The sequence below is a fragment of the Etheostoma spectabile genome, unplaced genomic scaffold (assembly GCF_008692095.1).
Source record: "Etheostoma spectabile isolate EspeVRDwgs_2016 unplaced genomic scaffold, UIUC_Espe_1.0 scaffold00018780, whole genome shotgun sequence".
NCBI lineage: Eukaryota > Metazoa > Chordata > Actinopteri > Perciformes > Percidae > Etheostoma > Etheostoma spectabile.
Window position 1 is genome coordinate 22,733 of NW_022604459.1, and position 24,575 is coordinate 47,307.

The 24,575-nt window shown below is 41.1% G+C and overlaps 1 long non-coding RNA gene and 5 other non-coding genes across 6 annotated transcripts; 3 read left to right on the forward strand and 3 right to left on the reverse strand.

Annotated features, from left to right (window-relative positions):
- The first annotated feature begins 206 nt into the window (after positions 1-206).
- trnay-gua (transfer RNA tyrosine (anticodon GUA)) lies at positions 207-294 on the forward strand. Its single transcript is given in 2 exon segments — positions 207-243; positions 259-294. It is a non-coding gene; the product is annotated as a tRNA-Tyr (tRNA).
- Positions 295-4,309: 4,015 nt separating this feature from the next.
- trnav-uac (transfer RNA valine (anticodon UAC)) lies at positions 4,310-4,382 on the forward strand. Its single transcript has one exon. It is a non-coding gene; the product is annotated as a tRNA-Val (tRNA).
- A 5,245-nt stretch (positions 4,383-9,627) lies between these two features.
- LOC116681991 (uncharacterized) lies at positions 9,628-13,137 on the forward strand. Its single transcript, XR_004330171.1, has 3 exons — positions 9,628-9,692; positions 11,433-11,559; positions 13,074-13,137. It is a non-coding gene; the product is annotated as an uncharacterized LOC116681991 (long non-coding RNA).
- Positions 13,138-20,358: 7,221 nt separating this feature from the next.
- trnat-cgu (transfer RNA threonine (anticodon CGU)) lies at positions 20,359-20,431 on the reverse strand. Its single transcript has one exon. It is a non-coding gene; the product is annotated as a tRNA-Thr (tRNA).
- Positions 20,432-22,435: 2,004 nt separating this feature from the next.
- Positions 22,436-22,508, reverse strand: trnat-ugu (transfer RNA threonine (anticodon UGU)). The gene has a single exon. It is a non-coding gene; the product is annotated as a tRNA-Thr (tRNA).
- Positions 22,509-23,267: 759 nt separating this feature from the next.
- On the reverse strand, positions 23,268-23,341 carry trnat-agu (transfer RNA threonine (anticodon AGU)). Its single transcript has one exon. It is a non-coding gene; the product is annotated as a tRNA-Thr (tRNA).
- Between the last annotated feature and the right edge of the window lie 1,234 nt (positions 23,342-24,575).

Here is a 24,575-nt window from a genome sequence, read left to right on the forward strand (position 1 = left end):
GCTTGGAAGGCAGCTATGCTCACCACTATACCACCATCACTGTGCTATATAAAGTTCACTTCAAATCTTGTAATACATCTGGGCATTGAGACTGAAAGTGCGCTCTATCACTGAGCTACAGCCCCTGATGATTCAGAAATTCCCTCCAGGGGGTCCTGTGTTTTCACATTCACAACAATGGGAAGTGCATTCATCTAGATGGATGCCCTTCGATAGCTCAGTTGGTAGAGTGGAGGACTGTAGAGGTATAACGCTGAAATCCTTAGGTCGCTGGTTCAACTCCAGCTCGAAGGAGTGCTCTTTTCCAGAGTTTCCCTTCAGGGATCCATAAAGAATAAATGATTTTGATGTAGAGATGGACAGACGACCCAAAAGCATAATACTTCTTGTCATACATAACAAGAAAAAAAAGAAGAGGTGGGGGAGATAGAGTTAAGCCCCGACAGAATAGAGAATTACAGACAAAAGTTGTGAAATAGAGCCAAGTGTGACCAAAAGAATTGGGAAAAAAACTAGCTTCTCTTTTCACCTGTTTTGTACAAAACAAAAGATAACTTTCACCGAATCCCTCAGTTAAAACACAGTCAATATTTGTCTCACAAACCGTCTCAATGTCCAATTTAAATAATTTATCTGACAGAATTGAAACTTTAACTTACCCCCGCTGTTTGAAATTGCTTCCTTGTCTTTTGGATTTCAGAGTTGAATCAGCAAGCCCTCCGTGGTTTCTGACCCTCTCTCTCAAAGATGTTTGGCGAGGTTTAGAGGCAGGTGACCATCAGTTCCTTGGAGTGCACCGTCATCAGTCACCGGTGGAGTCCCGATCTGATCCCTCCTTGAAATCCTGCCGACAACGCCAAGTTTGTTGTGGATGTTTCTTGTTACAGCGAAGGAGGAATTTTGGATTGGAGAAGAGACCTTGTTGAAACAAAATAAAGACAGGCTGCAAACTGAATTACAGGTTTTGGTATTTGGTGAAAAGGTTTAATTGTTTTCTCAAGAAAACAATTTGATGACAAGAACAGCTTTCACAATGAACAGAGTTACAGAGTCACAACAGTTCTGTTTGAATACATTCAGTAATACACTTCTTTATATCCAATGCCCCCAGAGGAAAACCAACCCTTGTTTGGAAACCAGTTACACAATTAGTGGACCTCAGGCAGACGGTTGGAGCTCTTACGTATTTCTGAATCTGCCCCTTGTGTGTCCAAGTTTCCTGACCGGTCATTGTATCTTAGCTGAATAAGGACATCTTGTCTCTTGGATAGGCTATGGTCTTGACCTGGGACCTGCTATGATAAACACAGCTTTAGACAACTGTTTCTGTCAGACTTTAGGCCATTTTGTCCTTGGTGGGAAAATGCAAAGTCATAACAAATCCAGTTGTCTCCTACAAGGAGAAGACACTGAGGAAAGATACAGAAGTCATATATTCTGAGAGGCATTGGAGATCTTATTATGAACAATTGATATGAAAATCATTGGTTAAATGTAATTTTCCGTCACAAGTTACTGCTTGAAAAAAACGAAAAGAATTGTTATTGAGATAGAGGCAGATGAAGTGTTTATGACCCATCAATGATGACAAAAGGATACATCCGCTGTCGGGGGTCTGATTTAAAGGAAATGGTACTCTTTAAAAGTGTTGGGGTTCTAACGTTAAACTAATGAGGAAGAATTTGACAAATCTAAATGAACCAAAAACAAGTCCAGGAACTTATTCTTTCAAATCTTACACCTGAATCCTTCAAGTCCAGACTATTCCCTGACCAGGAATTGAACCAAGGCCGCAGCAGTGAGAGCGCCGAATCCTAGCCACTAGACCATCAGGGAGTCACGTCTATGAAATTTATCTTTGTAGATGTGAGTTTTCTTTTCACTTACTGGAATGACTCATATTGTTTTAGGCGAGGAATGGCGCCTGGCTAGAGCTTCAGAAGGCAGGACATGACAGATTACACATCTGTCACATAGTCAGTTTGTAGTCTTAAATACCAAGTCTCTTGCTGTTCCTTGACTAGTTGGCCCCCCCTGCTTTGCAGTTTCTATCAATGTAAAATGAAGCGGAGGATGGAACAATTTGGAGGCATAAAAGAGAACTAGCTTTACAAAGCTGCCGTGACCAGGATTCGAACGGGGTTGCTGCGGCCACAACGCAGAGTACTAACCACTTACGATCACGGCCACTTGGTAGCAGAAGGGCCTTGTTATTGTGAAAGCATAGTGGGAACTCTGAATATCAACTCTACTAATATTTTCCCGCTTTCCCTGATTAATGACTAACAAATGAACATTTTATGGATGGTTTATCTAGCACTGCTGATTCTGTCCTTCAGGGACAATTTTTATGTTCAAGGAAAAATGATTAGCAAGCAAAAACAGAAAACCAACAACAAGAGCTTGATTATTGCTGTAGTTGACTGACACTATGATGACTATAGATGAACTTACACACATGTGGAAACAATAATTACTCATCATTTGGCTATTTATAGATGTACATTTTTGTAGAGTTTGTCCTGGGGGGTAAAGTTGGAAATGACAAACAAGGGATTTAGTTGCTAAAGAGCACTACGATCTAGCCAGGAGTTGAACCTAGAATCTTCTGATTCCTAATCAGACGCCTTATCCATTGCGCCAAAGCTGGGGAGCAATAATCTGTAAGGGGGGGGCAAGAAGAGGAAAAAGGGAAAGAGGTAGGGAAGAAGGAAAAAGAGGAAAAAGGAGGAAAAAAGAGGAAATGAGAGAAAAGATAAGAAAGATGCTAAATTACCCTCAAAGGAAACTCACATCTACAAAAATAAATTTGATAAATGTGACTCCCTGGTGGTCTAGTGGCTAGGATTAGGCGCTCTCACCGCCGTGGCCCGGGTTCAATTCCCGGTCAGGGAATGGTCAGGACTTAACACATCTTAAAAAAATCTCTAATTATACATACACCAATATGTTACAAAAATAAACTGTGAATTTAAGGGACATCAAGTTGAACTATCTAGTCTATTTCCATCTTAATGCCACTGTTTTGGTTATTTAGTGCAGACATAAGGTTATGTTATAGCCCTGCATGTTTTTACTGTTTTTATGAAACATCTGTATTTGCCATAGACAGTTAAAGGTATTTACTGCTAATTGTTTCTTCCTGTGAAGGCTGCAATCATAATGTGTGAGCCGTTTGAGCTCAACAATCTTGGACCACAAATTGAGATCAATTTGATAAATAAGACTTAAACCAGCTTAGAGCAGTTCCTTTAATACCAATTAAATGTTCCAATCTCTATAATGAGATAAGATGGTCGATGGTATCAAATGCAGCACTAAGATCTAATAACACCAATACAGAGATAAGTCCTGTGTCTGATGCAATTAGGAGGTCATTAGTAATTTTCACAAGTGCTGTCTCTGTGCTATGATTAACTCTAAATCCTGACTGAAAATCCTCAAATAAGCTGTTGCTATGCAAAAAGTCACACAGCTGTTTGGCGACTGCTTTCTCAAGAATCTTAAAAAGAAATGGAAGGTTGGATATAGGTCTATAGTTGGCTAAAACATCTGGATCAAGGTTGGGCTTTTTCAGAAGAGGTTTAATTACAGCTACTTTAAAGTACTGTGGTACATAGCCTGTTAATAAAGACAGATTGGTTATATCTAGTAAAGAAGTGTTGACTAATGGTCAAACTTCTTTAAGTAGCCTAGTCGGGATGGGATCTAAGAGGCAGGTTGATGGTTTAGATGAAGAAATAATTGAATTAAATTGATAAAGATCAAGTGAAGCAAAGCAGTCTAAACACGTATCTGGTTTTACTGATGTTTCTAAGGTTCCTGACTTTAGAGATAAGTCAGTGCCAGTTAAAGGCATGTCTTGGTGAATTTTGCTCCTAATAGTTGTAATTTTATCATTGACGAATCTCATAAAGTCATTACTACTAAGAGCTATGGGAATACTTGGCTCAATAGAGCTGTGACCTTCCGTCAGCCTGGCTACAGTGCTGAAAAGAAACCTCACTTCACTTCGTTCACCATTGCATTGTTTTCACTTTTCAGAACCGGAGCTACAGTACAGCTAATTCTACAGTCAATCTAAAGTAAGAACTATGTCCTGTTATCACCTGGCAGGCGTCCCTTGAAAGGTCTTAAAAATTGGAGTGAACTATACTCGACAATCAAAAAAAACATGCTCCAAAGACATATCGTCTATCTGAAAGACTTCTTCAGTGCTCTTGCATTGGTTTCACTTCTTAGAACCTGACCTCCATCCATTTTATTTACAGTATGGTTCTGATTATGTTAAAAGTAACAGTATTACAGAGGTTCCATAGTGTAGTAGTTATCATATCTGCTTTACACACAGAAGGTCCTGGGTTCAATCCCCAGTGGAACCAGACTTATGCTTTAAAGTAAGAACTATGTATTTTGTACCACCTGGCAATTGTCATTTAAAAAGTCTTTAGAAAGAATTCAATGCAAATAATAAAATATAAGCCCATGTCTTTTCGGAACCTCACCTCAAACCATTATTTTTACTGTATTGTTCTGATTATGTTAAAGATGGCAGTACGTCAGAGGTTACATAGTGTATTAGTTATCACATCTGCTTTACATGCAGAAGGTCCTGGGTTCAATCCCTAGTGGAATCAGACTTATGGTTTGAAGTGAGAACTATGTCCTGTTACCGTTTGAAAAGGGTTGCTCAACAATTGAATAAAAACCCACAGCAATGCCTTCTCTTCTCAGTCAATTAGGGCATAGTTATACATAGAATTGTAAAAATGAATGGAAAATGGACTTTCTTACAGGTTCTACAAATATGTTTTGTCTCTCATTCTTGGCAGTGTACCCATGAATGAAAAATATTACTGTTTTACTGACCCATTTACTGTGCTACTAGGTGAGAAGCTGCGGGTGACGGGTGTCGGTGCGTCCACAGTCTCCTGGATCACTGACAACCTGACAGACAGACCACAGTTCGTCGGTCTGGACCGTGTTCCATCTGATGTTGAGTTGATGGTGAGTGGCACGGGGGCCCCACAGGGGACTGTGCTGTCTCCTTTTCTGTTCACCTTGTACACCACAGACTTCCAGTACAACTCAGAGTCATGTCACCTACAGAAGTTTTCTGATGACTCTGCAGTTGTTGGGTGTATAAGGGATGGACAGGAGGGAGAGTACAGGGCACTGGTGGATGAATTTGTGGAGTGGTCTGGTAAGAACTGCCTGCTTCTGAACGTGGATAAGACCAGAGAGATGGTGATTGACTTCAGGATGAAGGGAACGGCTCCGCAGCCCCTTTGCATACTGGGAAGTGACGTGGACATGGTGGAGGAGTACAGATACCTGGGTGTCAACATTGACAGCAGGCTGAACTGGAAGACCAACAGCACTGCTGTTTACAAGAAGTCCGTGCTGCATTTAAACTGTCGGACCGCTACAGGAAATCATTCCTACCACAGGCAATAAAACTCTTCAACGCGTCATCCCTGGGTGCTAGAGGAGACTCTGAGACACCACAATATTGCAATAAGGGCAACCGGCACGATTGGTTCATTTACATTTTAGCATACTTAAACAGTTGCAGATTTTGTTTTTCCCATCTTGTACATATTTAAATATTTGTTCTTATATTCTTATATTTTGTCATTATTATTATTATTATTTCATGTATATTGTATGTATGTATATTTTGTGTGCTGCTGTAACACTGTAATTTCCCATTTTTTTGGGATCAATGAATATCTATCTATCTAAAGAATCACTACTTCTAGTGTATAGAGCAGCATATCTCCACCAGACTCCATGTAAATAATCACTACTTTTAGCGTGTATAGAACAGCATTTCTCCACCAGACTCCATGTAAATAATCACTACTTTTATAGAGCACTATCACCAAACCCACCATAATCCATATAATCTGGGGTTTTATTTATAAAACTGCATGTAGGATCCTTACGGAAAGTGTACGTACACCCAAAAGCCAAAAATAAATCAGCTCGATAAAACCATGTGTATGCACATCTGTATGTAATATTCTGTTTATAAATCACATATTACCTACAAGTGTGCATATGTGAATCAGCCTCTTATCCCTCCCTGTACACGCCCACTTTTCATTTTAATAATCTGTTAATATTTAAAGTATAACTTGTGTATATTTCAACCTGGACTCCATCCCCCCCGTGGTTCTGTGTATGCAGTAGCATTTTGAAATACATTCTTTGAGGGGCAGGAAAAAAGTGTAAAGACCTCCAAACTGGAGTGATGTGAACATTGAGTTAATATATAATTTATCATAATTTAAACCATAATTTCATACAATAATAACTCAAGAAATGTACTCACAATATTAACACATACACACACACACACACACACACATATACTTTCTACATTTTCAGGATTTTAAATATTAATATAATGTTTATGAAAGAAAAGTTCAGTTATTGTTATTACTACACACATGTCAGGTTGATTTAATTATGTATACTCTATATTACATATTATTTTGTAGTTTTTCCTTTGTTTTTTGTAACCGTTAAATAATTTATTTTTAATGTGTTCAGTGTTACAGTAAAAATACAGTGTTTTAAAATCTGTTGACCTACTTCAATTCTATTGGTTGCTGTTAACGTCCCGTCCAATCAGCTGTCGATGTGAGGGCAGAGGGGCGGGCCTTCGGCGACCGTTATCCGTGATTATGAAGAGAATCAGTTATCTTTACCGGGGCTGATTAGCTACACTTAGTGAACCAGACAGAAGGTAAACATTCATACATTCATTCATTTCCATATGTAAACATATGAAAAACATACATATGTGTGTGTGTGTGTGTGTTAATATTGTTTTACATCCATACAGTTTGTTAAAGTTATGATACCAATGGCTGTTAGCATCGTTAGCCCGTTAGCATCGTTAGCAGTTAGTGTAGCACAAGCTAAAGTCCTTGTGGAGGGTGACCAGACGTCCCCGGTTTCCGGGAACAGTCCCCTGTTTTGGTGACCTGTCCCTGGAAATGTCCCCGGTTTTCACTGTGACTGACAGACCTGAAATTGGAATGAAAGAAAGAAAACACTGACCCAACTGACCTAACTGGCTCTATTAGCCTACAAGCTAGCACTAGCTTGTAGTCTAATAGAGCCGGTTAGTAGTTGTTTTAAGTGAGTGAGTGAAACTATAGACAGTTAAAGAAGTGGACCAACAGGTCCCGTTGTTTCCATGGAGACCAGTGAAGTCTATTAGAAGCGCTTTTCCGGTGATGCTGAGCGTTACTGCGCAGCCTCCAACTGACGACGTAAATGTGACCTGAGCAACCTGTCTGAAAGTTGTAACTGTAAGTAATTACTGCTAACTAACATGCTAGTTAACATTAACATAGGCACAGGCTAATTACTGCTAACTAACATGCTAGTTAACATTAACATAGGCACAGGCTAATTACTGCTAACATGCTAGTTAACATTAACAGACACAGGCTAATTACTGCTAACTAACATGCTAGTTAACATTAACATAGGTACAGGCTAATTACTGCTAACTAACATGCTAGTTAACATTAACATAGGCACAGGCTAATTACTGCTAACTAACATGCTAGTTAACATTAACATAGGCACAGGCTAATTACTGCTAACTAACATGCTAGTTAACATTAACATAGGCACAGGCTAATTACTGCTAACTAACATGCTAGTTAACATTAACAGACACAGGCTAATTACTGCTAACTAAAATGTTAGTTAACATAGGCACAGGCTAATTACTGCTAACTAACATGCTAGTTAACATTAACATAGGCACAGGCTAATTACTGCTAACAAGCATGCTAGTTAACATTAACATAGACACAGGCCAATTACTGCTAACTAACATGCTAGTTAACACTACATAAAAGAGACACAAAAATACAGTTAATCAACATCGTATCGTCTTATAGTCTAAGACAGCGGGGGGGGGGACAATAGGGCCGTCCTGATCTACTCGTCACTGAGACAACAGATGATAATTAAACAGCTTGATATGGAGCATTCACCACTGAATTAAATCAAATCTTCTCAACCCGACTGCAGCATACTTTAGCATAAGTACATTGTTTTTAACTTTTCATGACAACACTGTCAACGGGCTTATCTGCTAACGTTAGCTACCAACAGTTACCTTGGAACATTCCAGCAAATAGACCAAGCTTTAATGCGTTGCCTGAAATATATCTTCAAACAAACAAACAATTGCTGATTTTTATGTTTCTGAAATGTGATCATTTGAAGCTTTTCCGTGTCGTACGTTAGGGAAAGAGATATGAATCCCAATTACTTTGGTTTCTATTGAAATCAGGATTATTTAACAGGATTCCTTGTTGTCTCTTAGAAAGATGTTTTCATTTATTAAAGTTAAAAACAGCTTTAACTGGGATTTTTTTGCTTCGTTCTTTTACTGTAGAAGAAATGTTTTGGCTTGTTTGTTTTCTTTAAACCAATCAGAATAGTCGTGGGCGGGGCTGAGCTCTGGACGCAACGACTTTGGCTCTGCTACATAGTCTCAGGAAGGAACTGTTCACCCTGATAGAAGAAACACATGTGCATGTCGACAGAGAGCAGACAGACACACACACACACACACACACTATGTCAATGTGCTGCATCCATGGCTTATCAGTCTGTGTAACTTTACTTCGTCCTCAGCAATCCTGCTCCAATCACTCCCAAAACATCCCAGTTAGATATAAGATGGCTAATGTTAACATATTCTTTGGGAATCTTTACAGTTATTCCCTTAAAGAAGCGGCCAGGCCTGCCTTGTTGCACCATCAAAATGTCTTTCTGAACTTTCCATTTTCACACTGGAACATCTGGAGTTTTTTTTTTTTCATTCAGTTTCTATGCTCCTCATATCTGGAATAAACTCCCAGAAACCTGTAGATCCGCTGCTACTCTCAGTTCTTTTAAATCAAGGCTGAAGACCTTTCTTTTTGATGCTGCCTTTCTTTAAATGAATGCTCATTTCTTTAAATTTCTTATGCTGCACTGTAACTTTTATTTTTGTGTTTTATGTGTCCTAATGTTTCTATTTTGTTTTTAACTGTCTATTCATGTGTTTTATTAATTTTTAATGTTTATGATTTTTAACTGTTTGTACTTGTGTTTTATCTGTTTAACTGATTTCGTGTAAAGCACTTTGAATTGCCCTGTTGCTGAAATGTGCTCTACAAATAAAGCTGCCTTGCCTTGGAGATGTTCTGCTAAATGAAGTGTGGTTGGTCCAGGCTACTGTGCATGTAGCTTGTTGCTCCAGTTAATGACTTTTGGGCCTTACATTGTAGTAGTTCTTCCAGTCTGAATGCAGGAGATACTTGACACTCTGGAGTCCTATGGATTGGTCCCCTCATCAGCCCTTGCATTTTCTCCATTCAAACAGAAGATTTTAATCTAGTAAAACACGGTCAACTAGAATTTACTTACACCTCCCATTAGTTCTTCTAACCCTTGTATCTTTATATCTGCATGTCCCCCCCCCCCCCCTCCTTGGGTCTAGTAAAGGCACCTTCAGAAGACGGCAAGCTGGCGACCAGAGCAGGAAAGGAAGGCAAGAAGGAGGAGGAGGTGGAAGAGGAAGAAGAGGAGTATGTGGTGGAGGAGGTTCTGGACCGCAGAGTGGTGAAGGGAAGAGTAGAGTTTCTGCTGAAATGGAAGGGGTTCTCAGAGTAAGTATGAGTCTAGAATATTAATGTTTGGTGTTCTTGGTCCTGATATACTGTGTATATATCATTATCATATAACTCAATGCATTTCCTTTATTTTCATGACTATTTACATTGTAGATTATTACTGAAGGCATCACAACTATGAATGAACACATGTGGAATTATGAAAAGTGTGAAATAACTGAAAACATGTCATATATAGTCTAGTTTCCTCAAAGTACCCCCCCTTTACTGTGATTACTGCTTTGCACACTCTTTGCATTCTCTTGAATGGTTGTCACCTGAAATAGTTTCCCAACAGTCTTGAAGGAGTTCCCAGAATGCTTAGCACTTGTTGGCCCTTTTCCTTCACTCTGCGGTCCAGCTCTCCCCAAACAATCTGGATTGGGTTCAGGTCCGGTGAGTGTGGAAGCAAAGCACTCCATCACTCTCCTTCTTGGTCAAATAGCCCTTACACAGCCTGGAGGTGTGTTAGGAGTCATTGTCCTGTTGAAAAATAAATGATGGTCCAACTAAACGCAGACCGGATGGGATGGAATGTCGCTGCAGGATGCTGTAGTAGCCATGCTGGTTCAGTATGCCTTCAATTTTGAATAAATCCCCAACAGTGTCACCAGCAAAGCACCCCCACACCATCACACCTCCTCCTCCATGCTTCACGGTGGGAACCAGGCATGTAGAACCCATCCGGTCACCTTTTCTCCGTCACGCAAAGACACAGCGGTTGGAACCAAAGATCTCAAACTTGGACTCATCAGACCAAAGCACAGATTTCCACTGGTCTGATGTCCATTCCTTGTGTTTCTTGGCCCAAACAAATCTCTTCTTCTCCTTAGCAGTGTTTTCCTAGCTACTATTTGACCATGAAGGCCTGATTCAGTCTCCTCTTAACAGTTGTTCTAGAGCTATGCCTGCTGCTAGAACTCTGTGTGGTATTCATCTGGTCTCTAATCTGAGCTGCTGTTAACTTGTGATTTCTGAGGCTGGTGACTCAGATGAACTTATCCTCAGCAGCAAAGGTGACTCTTGGTCTTCCTTTCCTGGGGCGGTCCTCATGTGAGCCAGTTTCGTTGTAGCGCTTGATGGTTTTAGCGGCTGCACTTGGGGACACATTCAAATTTTCCGGACCGACTGACCTTCATTTCTTAAAGTAATGATGGCCACTCGTTTCTCTTCACTTAGCTGATTGGTTCATGCCATAATATGAATTGTAACAGTTGTCCAATAGGGCTGTCGGCTGTGTATCAACCTGACTTCTGCACAACACAACTGATGGTCCCAACTCCATTAATAAGGTAAGAAAGTCCACTAATTAACCCTGAAAATGCCCACCTGTAAAGTGGAAACCATTTCAGGTGACTCCCTCATGAACCTCATTGAGAGAACACCAAGTGTTTGCAGCACTATCAAAAAAGCAAAGGGGGGCTACTTTGAAGAACTAGAATATAAGACATGTTTTCAGTTATTTCACAGTTTTTTGTTAAGTACATAATGCCACATGTGTTCATTCATAGTTGTGAGGCCTTCAGTGATAATCTATAATGTAAATAGTCATGAAAATAAAGGAAATGCATTGAATAAGAAGGTGTGTTCAAACTTTTGGCCTGTACTGTATATGTGTCTGTATGCAAATAATCTACAGCATAGATTGCAGCATTGTATCATGCCCTCAAATGATCAATGGATTGTCTAAAAACAAAGTGTGAGGAGATGTTCTTCTGTCTGCACTCACCTTTCCAGTGAGGATAACACATGGGAGCCGCAAGACAACCTGGAACTTGACCTTATCGCCGAGTACATGCAGAAACACAAGGAGACGGAGGAGAAGAAGAAGGAGGGCAAGAGGAAAGGTGTCGGGAAGGAGGAGGTGAGGGTACTCCAGACTGGAGAGTCCCAGAAATCTAATCTCAATATTAATGAATGCACACAGAGGGTTTCACAAATGTCTTTTAGGATTTATATATAAATGACTCTCGTCATTACAATATGCATGTGCATATTACATACATACATACATACATACATACATGCAAAATAGTAAGACTAGGCAATTCCAATTGCTTTGGCGAAAGAGAGCGGATGACAGTTGGCTCGAGTCCAGTAGAGCAGACGGCTCTGCAGAGTCGCGTAATTACGACTTCATGACTTTTCATGACCAGCTGAAGGAGCGGCGGTGTACATAGCAGAAACCCTGTTGTGCGTCTGCCCTATACCGTGGTGGGCCGCCATCAACATATCAACACTAAAAGACGGCGGCTGTGGCTAAGTAGAAAAGCGGTCGCCTGCCAATTAGAAGGTTGGTCGTTCAATCCCTGCAGTCCTACGTCAAAGTCGAAAACACTGAACCCTGAGTACGGGGTGTACTTGTACAGCAGCCTCGGCCACAGTGTACTTCTGTGTGTGAATGGTTGCTGTATTATGTAGAAGAACTTTGAGTAGTCGTTGACTCTAGAAAAGTGCTATAGAGAACAGTCCATTTATCGTTTTAGTCCAAAGAGAACTCGGGTATCATGGCCAAGTTTTAGTCAAACCATTTTTGTCTTTTTTTAAATATTATTTACACAGACACATGTTAGATAAGAGCCAGGGCTCCTGGGCTCTACAACACGTTGTTGTGCGGCTCAGGCAGAGGAACCGCAAAGTTAGCTGACGTTAACTTTTTTCAGACAACGGAGTTGGATTTGCCTTTTTTGCAGACCAAACGCTGCTTTTGCTGCCCTCCTTCTGCCATCTTTACTCGTGCTGAGTTTTTTAAATTCCACTGGATGCACACACCTTGCCCCCTGACTGCTGAGAGGTTTGATGGCTTTGGGAAGGGCAGATGTGTGCATGCGTGTGTCATTCAGAACACAAGACAAAATGAGTGTTCTTCAACACAGAATTTTTTTTTCTCGATTATACTATTTTTGTGATCGTTGGAGTCAAAATCTATATTAAAAACAAAATTCTATTAATTGCACAGCCCTCGCTAATGGTAAACATATTCTTTGTGAATCTTTACAGTTATTCCCTTAAAGAAGCGACCAGGCCTGCCTTGTTGCACCATCAAAACGTCTTTCTGAATTTTCCATTTTCACAAATGAAGTGTGGTTGGTCCAGACTACTGTGCATGTAGCTTGTTGCTCCAGTTAATGACTTTTGGGCCTTACATTTTAGTAGTTCTTTCAGTTTGAATGCAGGAGATACTTGACACTCTGGAGTCCTATGGATTGGTCCCCTCATCAGCCCTTGCATTTTCTCCATTCACACAGAAGATTTGAATCTAGTAAAACACGGTCAACTAGAATTCACTTACACCTCCCATTAGTTCTTCTAACCCTTGTATCATTATCTCTGCATGTCGTCATCCCCCCCCCCTCCACCTCCATGGGTCTACTAAAGGCACCTTCAGCAGACGGCAAGCTGGCGACCAGAGCAGGAAAGAAGGGCAAGAAGGAGGAGGTGGAAGAGGAGGAGGAGTATGTGGTGGAGAAGGTTTTGGACCGCAGAGTGGTGAAGGGAAGAGTGGAGTTTCTGCTGAAATGGAAGGGGTTCTCAGAGTAAGTATGAGTCTATAATATTAATGCTTGGTGTTCTTGGTCCTGAGATATATAATATATATTTACATATTGCAAATAAGTGTCAGCATGGTATCATGCCCTCAAAGTTGAAGGTTTGGTATTTTGACACTACGTTGCAGACCCACAAACAACCTTACAAGATGGCAATAGAAAAAAGGAATAATAGGAAGGATAATTAAAGTGAGAATGGATTGTCTAAGAACAAAGTGTGAGGAGATGTTCTTCTGTCTGCACTCACCTTTCCAGTGAGGATAACACATGGGAGCCGCAAGACAACCTGGACCTGGACCTTATCACCGAGTACCTGCAGAAACACAAGGAGACGGAGAAGAAGAAGAAGAAGAAGGAGGGCAAGAGGAAAGGTGTCAGGGAGGAGGAGGTGAGTGAAGGAAAGAGGGTACTCCAGACTGAAGAGTCCCAGAAATCTAATCTCAATATTTATGAATGCACACAGGTTTCACAAATGTCTTTTAGGATTTATATATCATACCGTAATTCCTCAAAGAAAAACCGATGGTCAATTAAACTGCGGCCCTCTGATAGTGGCCGGGGGGGCAACACGGATAAATAAAGGCCGGGAAAAAGTAATTGTGGATAATCTCCTTGGTGCCTTTCATATAATGTGCAGTCAAGTGTATTGTAATGTACTACCAATTTAACGTAACAGATTCAACAATATATTCACACTTTGTTTTTCTGGATTATTGTTCTCATGTAAAGTATTATTTTTTGTTATCACATTTTTATTTTTGATCTAATTAAGAAACAAAGAGTGCCAACCAATCCCCTGAGTCGGAGAAGCTGATGACCCCTACAGATACTAGATCAAGTTCAACTGGGAGTCAAACACTCCCTCAAAGTTTCCAGCACTACCAATCCCAGACCATCCCCCGGTTATTACCGCCTGGCTCAAGGCCGCCAACAAAAAGGCCACGCAGATATTCAATTCAATTTTAACAGTTATTTCTTTGCGCTTTCCATAAAGATAAAGAGCAGGTCTAGACTGGACTCTGGAATGTTATTTACAGTGAGGAAAATAAGTATTTGAACACCCTGCTATAGTTCTCCCACTTAGAAATCATGGAGGGGTCTCAAATTGTCATCGTAGGTGCATGTCCACTGTGAGAGACATAATCTAAAAAAACAAATTCAAAACCAATGACGTCTTAGTGTATTACCAACAGTAACCTTGGAAACGGTGGTCCCAGCTCTTTTCAGGTCCAGCTCCTCCCGTGTAGTTCTGGACTGATTTCTCACCTTTCTTATGATCATTGAGACCCCACGAGGTGAGATCTTGCATGGAGCCCCAGTCCGAGGGAGAATGACAGTCATGTTTAGCTTCTTCCATTTTCTAATGATTGCTCCAACAGTGGACCTTTTTTCACCAAGCTGCTTGGACATTTTCCCATAGCCCTTTGCAGCATTGTGGAGGTGGACAATTTTGTCTCTAGTGTCTTTGGACAGCTCTTTGGTGTTGGCCATGTTAGTAGTTGGATTCTCACTGATTGTATGGGGTGGACAGATGTCTTTATGCAGCTAACAACCTCAAACAGGTGCATCTAATTTAGGATAATAAATGGAGTGGAGGTGGACATTTTGAAGGCAGATTAACAGGTCTTTGAGGGTCAGAATTGTAGCTGATAGACAGGTGTTCAAATACTTATTTGCAACTGTATCATACAAATAGTCTAAAAATCATACATTGTGATTTCTGGATTTTTTTTTTTTAGATTAGGTCTCTCACAGTGGACATGCACCTACGATGACAATTTCAGACCCTCCATGATTTCTAAGTGGGAGAATTTTCAAAATAGCAGGGTGTTCAAATACTTATTTTCCTCACTGTATCTCCCTGGTCTTTCCATAGAGAGCAGGTCAAGGCCAGCAACAAAAAGGCCACACAGATATTCAATCCAAACTTTATTAACACACAAACACACAGTGTAACAATGGTAATGCAGCAGTCGAACTTGGACACAGACATCCTGTGAACGATGCTTCTGGTTTTACTTAGTAAGGCGCCATGGTGGAGCGAGCTAACTCCAAGTATTCTGATGTATTGAAACTGATCCACAATCCTTGGTATGTGATAAACAAGCCCAACACCACAGTATGAGAAACATCCCATAACCAGCATGCTTTACTGTCTTCACAGTGGACTGGGGCTTGATTTCAGTGCAGGGGGGTCGGAGGACAAACTGTCTGCGGCTCCTAGACCCAAAAAGAACAGTTTCCCTCTCATCAGTCCCCAGAATGTTGCTCTATTTCTCCGTTGGCCAGTCAATGTGTCCTTTGGTTGTTTCCCACGTCGGTCAGGCTTTGGATGCCATTTCAAGGCATCTGAAATCCTTTTGGCAGAGCAGCTTATAATCTTCTGCACTTCTTTATATGTTTTCCTCTCTCATATCAACTTTTTAATCAAAGTCCTCTGTTCCTCAGAGCAATGTCTGGAACGAGCCATTTTGCTGAGTATTTCAGTGTGAAATGCACTATAACCTCTCCATGTTCAACATGTGCTTCCTTCCTTCCTTAAATATGTATATATAAAGTAGGGCTGCACGATTATGGCCAAAATAAAAATCCTGATTATTTTGATCAAAATTTTGATCGCGATTATTCTCACAATTATTTGTTGATTTTAACCAAAACAAATTTTATCGTCATGTAGGCTATTTATAACTGCGAGAGGGAGTGTGATGGACGCTACTCACAGAGAGACGGCTGATCATTATGAACATTTCAGGTTGAATGGTGGATACACGTCGTGTGTATGAAACGTCTGTATCTTCACTGCATTTTTATGAACTATGATATTCTCGCAATGGGTCACATCTCTGGCCCAGGTCCAGGTCCTGGTCCAGGTCCAGCAGCTCCGTCTCACACGCTGTTACTCTACCATCTGTAGTTAGTTGCTTTCAATAATTTCTTCTGTGTTCTTTGCCGTGGCGGCCACGATAGCAGAGTTACCCGCAGAAACAATGGTACAAATACAGGGTTGCCCCTCATATTTAACAATATACAGCTGTGTTAATTAAAAAATAAAACTGTAGACAAATGTCAGAAGTGTGGACCGGCGCTGTGTGGCCAGATGCGGACAGTAAGAGGAGAGAGAGTAGAGAGATTCAACACAGGCACGGCTTTACAGACGAAATGGGTCATGTATCGCAATATTAAACCACATCCATATTAACAGCATTGCAGCGGATGCGAGGACATTAGCCCCGCTGCGTCCTAGAGGAGCTAACGGCTAACAGACGCTACTAGCACCGACTAGCACTGGTCACTGCTGTTCTCTGAATAACACAGACGGGACAAAATGTTGCGTTTACTGGTAAACTGGTAAACCTTGAGACAGACGTATAACCGACTGCTATCTGTTGAGTTTTTCTCCCGTTACTCTGTCCTCTGTGAATGTCTCCATCTAGAAACTAAGCTGCGCTGTGCAGGGACAACTGATTTGAAATTTGATTGTGGGAAGTCAAAATTGTGATCACGATAAAAATTCAATTAATTCTGCAGCCCTAATATACAGTATATAGATTAATTATTGGCCATAACTGACACCTGTTTCTTCACAGAATCAATCAGCTCACTAATTTTACACAACACAATGTTTTATTTTGAACATGCTCCTTTCAATTGTGTGGACAATACCAGTTGTCCACACAAGTTTGATTTAGCAAAAACAACAACCTAAAACTAAAGGTCAAAGGTCAACTGGTGCTCCTCATTGCTAATGTCTATCAGGGACAATGGTTCCAATTTACTTTACTGGAGAAGAGCTGTTCCAGCAACATGAAGACAACACGGTAACCCCTACAGATACCAGTGAAATCTAAAAATCTGTGGGAATATGTTATATTTACAACTCTCCCGGCACTAAAAATCCCGGATAATCCCCCATTTGGGACTGGCTGGCAACAAAATGGAGGCCACACATAAATTTATCAAAAGTAGTTTATTTATCACAAACTAACCAACACTGAATGTTACATTTCCCATAATGCAACTCCATAATATTGAGGTTGGCAGATAATAAAGAAAAGTAATGCGTCAGTCAAACAATATTCCATAGACATGCTCTAAATGTTGTTTCTAGTTTAAGATAGAACTCTACAGCATGGCACCTCACTAACTCACTCTCTTGGTTTTTCTCTGTTGGTAGAAATGGAGAGGAAGAGGAGTCAAACGTCACCGCTGTCAGCAGTGTGACAAATCCTTCACATCAGGATATTTAAAGATTCATCAGAGAGTTCACACTGGAGAGAAACCTTACAGCTGTGAGCAATGTGGGGCAGCTTTCACAGTACTGAGTCACCTAAAAAGACATCAACGCATTCACACTGGAGAGAAGCCGTACAGCTGTGATCAGTGTGGGGAAACCTTTTCTCTGAGTGGTAGCCTTAAAGCTCACCAGCGCATTCACACTGGAGAGAAGCCGTACAGCTGTGATCAATGTGGGGAAACCTTTTCTCAGAGTAGTAGCCTTAAAAGACACCAGCGCATTCACACTGGAGAGAAGCCGTACTGGTGTGAACAATGTGGGAAAACCTTTTCTCAGAGTTGTAACCTTAATAGACACCAGCGCGTTCACGCTGCCTCGTTGTGAACATGTTTCAGAGCCAAGCTGTTTCCTCCTCCTCCTCCTCATGCCCTGATAGCTGTGTTGTTATATTCTGATCTTCTCTCCACATTGAAGGCTGACCAGCAGTAACTTTATCTTCTGACCAACATGTATGTTATTGTGGATCAGCTGGACTGTTTTCTGCCTTTCCTCAGAACCCTTTACCATTTAGGCACCAGAATCGGTGCCTGAACCCGTTCTTTTAAAAATATATTTTTTAAATGTATATGTTTAAATAAAAAAAAGGGAGCACAACAAGACAGCCAGCAACATTTAAGAACCGCTTGTTTATTTCTATATGGTCCAAATTAAATGTAAGAAAAAATATGTAATAACATATTTCTCTAGTAAATTGCTGCTAAATGACAAAAACAACCACTAGATGGAAAAAGGCAGCGCTGGTGTTTCAGTAGCACCGAAATGAGGCCCCAAAATCCCCATTACTATTCGGTCTGAGAGATACCGGGTGTTACGGCACCCGCCGTGGGAAGGAGAAGGCCCAAAGGAGAAACATTAAGACGTTTAAAGATGTTGTGGTTGGAAAACTTAGACATGTTTGAAACTTTTTTATTTTGTAAAAACTTTCTTCTCATCTCTAGAAACATACTTTTTTTTGGCTGACAGAAAGTCATTGTAATTTTTATTTATATAGTGGGTTTGGGATGAAACTATGAAAAGTTGGGAGTTTAGAAAAAGCGCAAATTAAATATTTGTGTAAATTGGTCCTCTCATCATTACCAGCACACTAGAAGTTGGCCATTTTTAATTGTACGCTCTCAAGTTATTGTTGTTTTATAGTTAAAATAAAATAAAGTAAACGAGGCCTCGTGCTGATTATTTGAGACTTGATATGGTGGATTTATCCTTCCTGCCCTTTCTGTGTTTAAACTCCTTGATAAGAGAACGTTTCCATCCACTAAAAGTGTTGAAAGACTCAGATTATTATGCTAAGTGTGTGACAACATTATGAGGGGGGGATCCCTACAGAGATAGAGCTTTTAGTTAGAGAGTAAGATCCTTTTAGTTTTGTAAAATTCATAGTATAGTATGTCAAAAAATCATAAAATGTCATAAAAAGTCAGTCTAGTATGTCGAAAAATTTCATAAAAAGTAAAAAAAAATCATAAACAGTCACAGTATAGTATTTCAAAAAATTCATAAAAAGTCATAGTATAACATGTCAAAAAATTCATAAAAGTCATAGTTTAGTATGACAAAAAAATCATAAAAGGTCATACTATAGTTTGTCAAAAAATTCAAAAGGAAAAGTCATAGGATAGTATGTTGAAAAAATCATAAAAAGTCACAAAAAGTCATAGTATAACATGTATAAAATTAATAGTATAGTTGTCAAAAAAATTCAAAAAAAGTCATAGTATAGTATGCCAAAATATTCCTATAAAGGTGTAGTATAGTATGTCGTAACAAGTCCAAATTTATAGTTCTTGTTGTAAAACAAGAATGCGAGCATTGATCCCGCTACCTCTCGCATGCTAGGCAAGCGCTCTACTATTTGAGCTAATTCCCCTTTTCAAAAAATTTGTAGTATAGTACGTCAAAAAATTAATAAAAGTCATAGTATAGTATGACAAAAATTCATAAAAAGTCATAGTATAGCATGTCAAAAATTCATAAAAAGTAATAGTATACTATGTCAAAAATCCATAAAAAGTCAAAAATTCATAAAAGTCATAGTATAGTATGTCAAAAAATTCACAGTCATAGTATAGTATGTCAAAAAAATCATAAAAAGTCATAGTATAGTATGTCAAAAATCGTAAAAAGTCATAGTCTACTATGTCAAAAATTCATAAAATGTCAAAAAAAATCAGTCATAGTATAGTAAGTCAAAATATTCATAAAAAGTCACAGTATAGTATTTCAAAAACTTTATAAAAGTCATAGTATAATATGTCAAAAAAATCATAAAAGTCATAGTATAGTATTTCTAAAATTCATAAAAGTCATAGTATAGTATGTCAAAAAATTCATAAGTCGTAGGATAGTATGTCAAAAAAATCATAAGTCGTAGGATAGTATGTCAAAAAAATCATAAGTCTTAAAAAGTCATGGTATAACATGTATAAAATTCATAAAAGTCATAGTTTAGTATGACAAAAAAATCATGAAAGTCATACTATAGTATGTCAAAAAATTCTAAAAAAGTTGTAAAAAGTCATAGTATGTCGAAATATTCCTAAAAGTCATTGTTTAGTATGTCGAAAAAAACATAAAAAGTCACACTGTAGTATGTCGAAATATTCCTAAAAAGTCGTAGTATATTATGTCGTAACAAGTCCAGATTTATAAATCTTGTTGTAAAACAAGAAGAATCTAAAGTCCCCTGTATAGACTGTTTCAGCCACATATGATGTTATAAGACAACATCACATGTCACTTTTGTGCTCTGGAAAAATCAGGCAACTGGTAATTCTGTTGCACCTGTTAAGAATCACATGCATACACTTCATTAGTAAGAACCAGGCACTGCTGGGAACTGGACCCAGGATCTCCTGTTTACGAGACAGGCGCTTTAACCACTAAGCTACGGCGCCTTCTACAGAGAACCCTGTCATGCAAGAATACAACGAGCTAATGAACAGGGTTGATTCCATCCATTCGTCTTCGTCCAGCCGTTCCAGCAGGGGACCCCTATGAACTCCGGCAAATGAAAACAGCTGGACGTGTCGTTGAGCGACGCCTCAGGACTCAGTGTTCATAGGCAGGCCTACCAGAATCAGAATCAGAATCAGAAATACTTTATTGATCCCCGAAGGGAAACTCTGTGTTGTAGTTGCACAAATATTATAAATAGAGTAGAAATACAAGAAATAAAGAAATATAAGGAATTGGATACGTACGGTATTTACATAAAGGAATGTTATTATACATTATTTACATAATGAACATAATTAAGGATTTGGAATGGTGAAAAGTTAAATAATAATAATAATAATAATTGTAGTATTTGAAATTGCACACATGTCAGGCCAGTGTTATTGCACAAAACAGATAATACAGATAATATTGTCCAGTTTCAACCTCTCTAAGTGTGTGTGTGTCAGACACTTAGAGGGAGGAGTTATAAAGTTTGATGGCCACAGGCAGGAATGACTTCCTGTGGCGCTCTGTGGTGCATTTTGGGAGAATGAGTCTGTCACTGAAAGTGCTCCTGTGATTGAGCAACAAGCCATGGAGTGGGTGCGAGACATTGTCCAAGATGGCATGTAGTTTGGACAGCGTCCTCCTCTCTGACACACCCGACAGAGAGTCCAGATCCACCCCCACGACGTCACTGGCCTTGCGAATCAGTTTGTTGAGTCTGTTGGCATCCGCTACCCTCAGCTTGCTGCCCCAGCATGCAACAGCAAAGAGGATAGCACTGGCCACCACAGACTCATAAAACATCTTCAGCATTGTCCTGCAGATGTTAAAGGACCTCAGCCTCCTCAGAAAATAGAGACGGCTTTGGCCCTTCCTGTAGAGGGCTTGAGTGTTCTTGGCCCAGTCCAGTTTATTGTCCAAGTGCACTCCCAGGTATTTGTAGTCCTCCACAATGTCCACACTGACCCCCTGGATGGAAACAGGGCTCACTGCTGCCTTGGCTCTCCTTAGATCCACCACCAGCTCCTTGGTCTTTGTCACATTGAGCTGGAGATGGTTCTGCTCACTCCATGTGACAAAGTCCCCCACCACAGCTCTGTACTCAGCCTCGTCCCCCTCGCTGATACATCCAACCACAGCAGAGTCATCAGAAAACTTCTGAAGATGGCAGGACTCTGTGTGGTAGTTGAAGTCTGTGGTGTAGATGGTGAAGAGGAAGGGAGAGAGGACAGTCCCCTGCGGGGCCCCGGTGTTGCTGACCACTCTGTCTGATACACAGTGTTGCAGGCGCACATACTGTGGTCTGCCAGTCAGGTAGTCAACAATCCAGGACACGAGGGGGGGATCCATCTTCATCGCTGTCAGCTTCTCACCCAGCAGGGCCGGGAACAAGAGAAGTCCTATGCAAGGACCTTGAGAGATGAGAGACCCTTTCCCCAAAGCCCTGGTAAAATCCAACCTCCATGCCATAAGTCCCCTCATCACAAAGTTCATTAACCACTCCCTCCGGTCAGGCCATGTTCCATCAACACTGAAAACAGCTGTTATCATGGCAAGCCATGGAAAGCTTAAAACACAGTCCTAGTTTAGTCCTCCTCAACAGTCAACATAGCGTTTGCTGTGTGGCGTGTCTGTTTTTATTCCTCCCATGTTAACAGTATTGACCAATACGGTAGGCATTCTAACCTCAGCTGACACGCTCACGCCACGCAGGCAGTGTGCAGGAGCCCTAAGCTTCCAAGGTAAGACTGAAATTCATGATAATAAAAACTTTATAATCTTCACACTAAAGTTGCAAAAACACCTCCAACAAAAAGCTTTTATTCGCTTTACATGGACACATGTAATGTTAGGGTACAATACAACATCACATGTCACTTTAGTGATCTAAAAAAATCAGGTTGCACATGTTAAGTATCGGCAACTATGTGGAAACACTTCATTTACTGATAACCAGGCACTGCTGGGATTTGGACCCAGAATCTCCTGTTTACAAGACAGGCGCTTTAACCACTAAGCTACAGCACCTTCTACAGAGCCCTGACAGACTTCATTACAGTTAGTACCATCAATCAGACAACAACAAGCCGATCTCACAAGTACCTTGGGCAGTTCTGAATGACTGATGGGGATTCCCGGGCATTTCAGTTCCAAAGGATCATTTACATCTTGAGGGTATTCCAGGTGTAAAGTGGGTAGTTAATCCACCCCCTTTAGATGATCTGATTCATTTCCGAACAAGTCCAAAGTAACAATTAACAAGTTATTGAATCACATGTCAATGAGAAACATACATGTGTACAGACAAGGATAGGAGCAGCGCTGCGTCAGAAACGTTTCTGGTGTGCAAAGACCAAGAAAATGCCACGCAACAGAAATGCCATGCTCACGCCACACAGGAGGCCTTGCCCCTGACTCCCACCAGCTGCGGATCCACTCTGCTTCGTGTCTGCTCTGTGATCCACAGTTCGTCAACATCCACCAGGTCCGGATTTGTTGCAGGCCATGACTGACAGCTGAAGTCACATGGACCCACGGGATCTCGCGAATTCATGTATGATCACACAATATAACAGGAGGTTGTTTCTATAAACCGAACCACAAACCCTGATAAATGAACTAGGTGTATATTGTAGCTTAAAGGTTAATTGCTCTGCATTTCATGTGTCATCTTAAATCTGCATTAATCTATTGTATTTGTAGGAATGTAACATGCCTTTTTCATTTGCTACAAGGGCTTAATGTGTAGCAATGATGAAGCAAACTGAGGTAATCGCTACAACGACAAGGTGCTGCTGGGATTTGAACCCAGGATCTCCTGTTTACTTGACAGGCACTTTAACCAACTAAGCCACAGCACCTCCTTGTGTACTTTCACCTTCCATCCATCCATCCATCTTCATCCGCTTATCCGGTATCGGGTCGCGGGGGCAGCAGCTCCAGTAGGGGACCCCAAACTTCCCTTTCCCGAGCCACATCAACCAGCTCCGTCTGGGGGATCCCGAGGCGTTCCCAGGCCAGGTTGGAGATATAATCTCTCCTACCTAGTCCTGGGTCTTCCCCGGGGCCTCCTCCCAGCTGGACGTGCCTGGAACACCTCCCTAGGGAGGCGCCCGGAGGCATCCTTACCAGATGCCCGAACCACCTCAACTGGCTCCTTTCAACGCAAAGGAGCAGCGGCTCTACTCCGAGCTCCTCTCAGATGACTGAGCTTCTCACCCTATCTCTAAGGGAGACCCCAGCCACCTTCCTGAGGAAACCCATTTTGGCCACTTGTACCCTGGATCTCGTTCTTTCGGTCATGACCCAGCCTTCATGACCATAGGTGAGGGTAGGAACAAACACTGACTGGTAGATCGAGAGCTTTGACTTCTGGCTAAGCACCCGCACCCGCTGCTCCGATTCTCCGACCAATCTCAAGCTCCATAGTCCACTCACTCCCGAAAAAGACCCCAAGGTATTTAAACTCCTTCACTTGGGGTAAGGACTCACTCACTACCTGAAGAAAGCACTCCATCGGTTACCTGCTGATAACCATGGCCTCAGATTTAGAGGTACTGATCCTCATCCCAGCCGCTTCACACTCGGCGGTGAACCGATCCAGTGAGTGCTGAAGGTCACAGACCGATGACGCCATCAGGACCACATCATCTGCAAAAAGCAGCAATGAGATCCTGAGCCCACCAAACTGCAACCCTTCCCCACCCCAACTACGCCTCTATATCCTGTCCATAAATATTAGAAACAGGATTGGTGACAAAGCGCAGCCTTGGCAGAGGCCAACCCTCACCTGAATGAGTCCGACTTACTGCCAAGAACACGTACACAGCTCTCACTTTGGTCATACAGAGATTGGATGGCCCTGAGAAGGGACCCCCTCACCCCATACTCCCGCAGCACCTCCCACAGTGTCTCCCGGGGGACCCGGTCATACGCTTTCTCCAGATCCACAAAACACATGTAGACTGGTTGGGCATACTCCCAGGCTCCCTCCAGGATCCTTGCAAGAGTGAAGATCTGATCCGTGTTCCACGACCAGGACGGAATCTGCATTGTTCCTCTTCAATCCGAGGTTTGACTATCGGCCGAACCCTC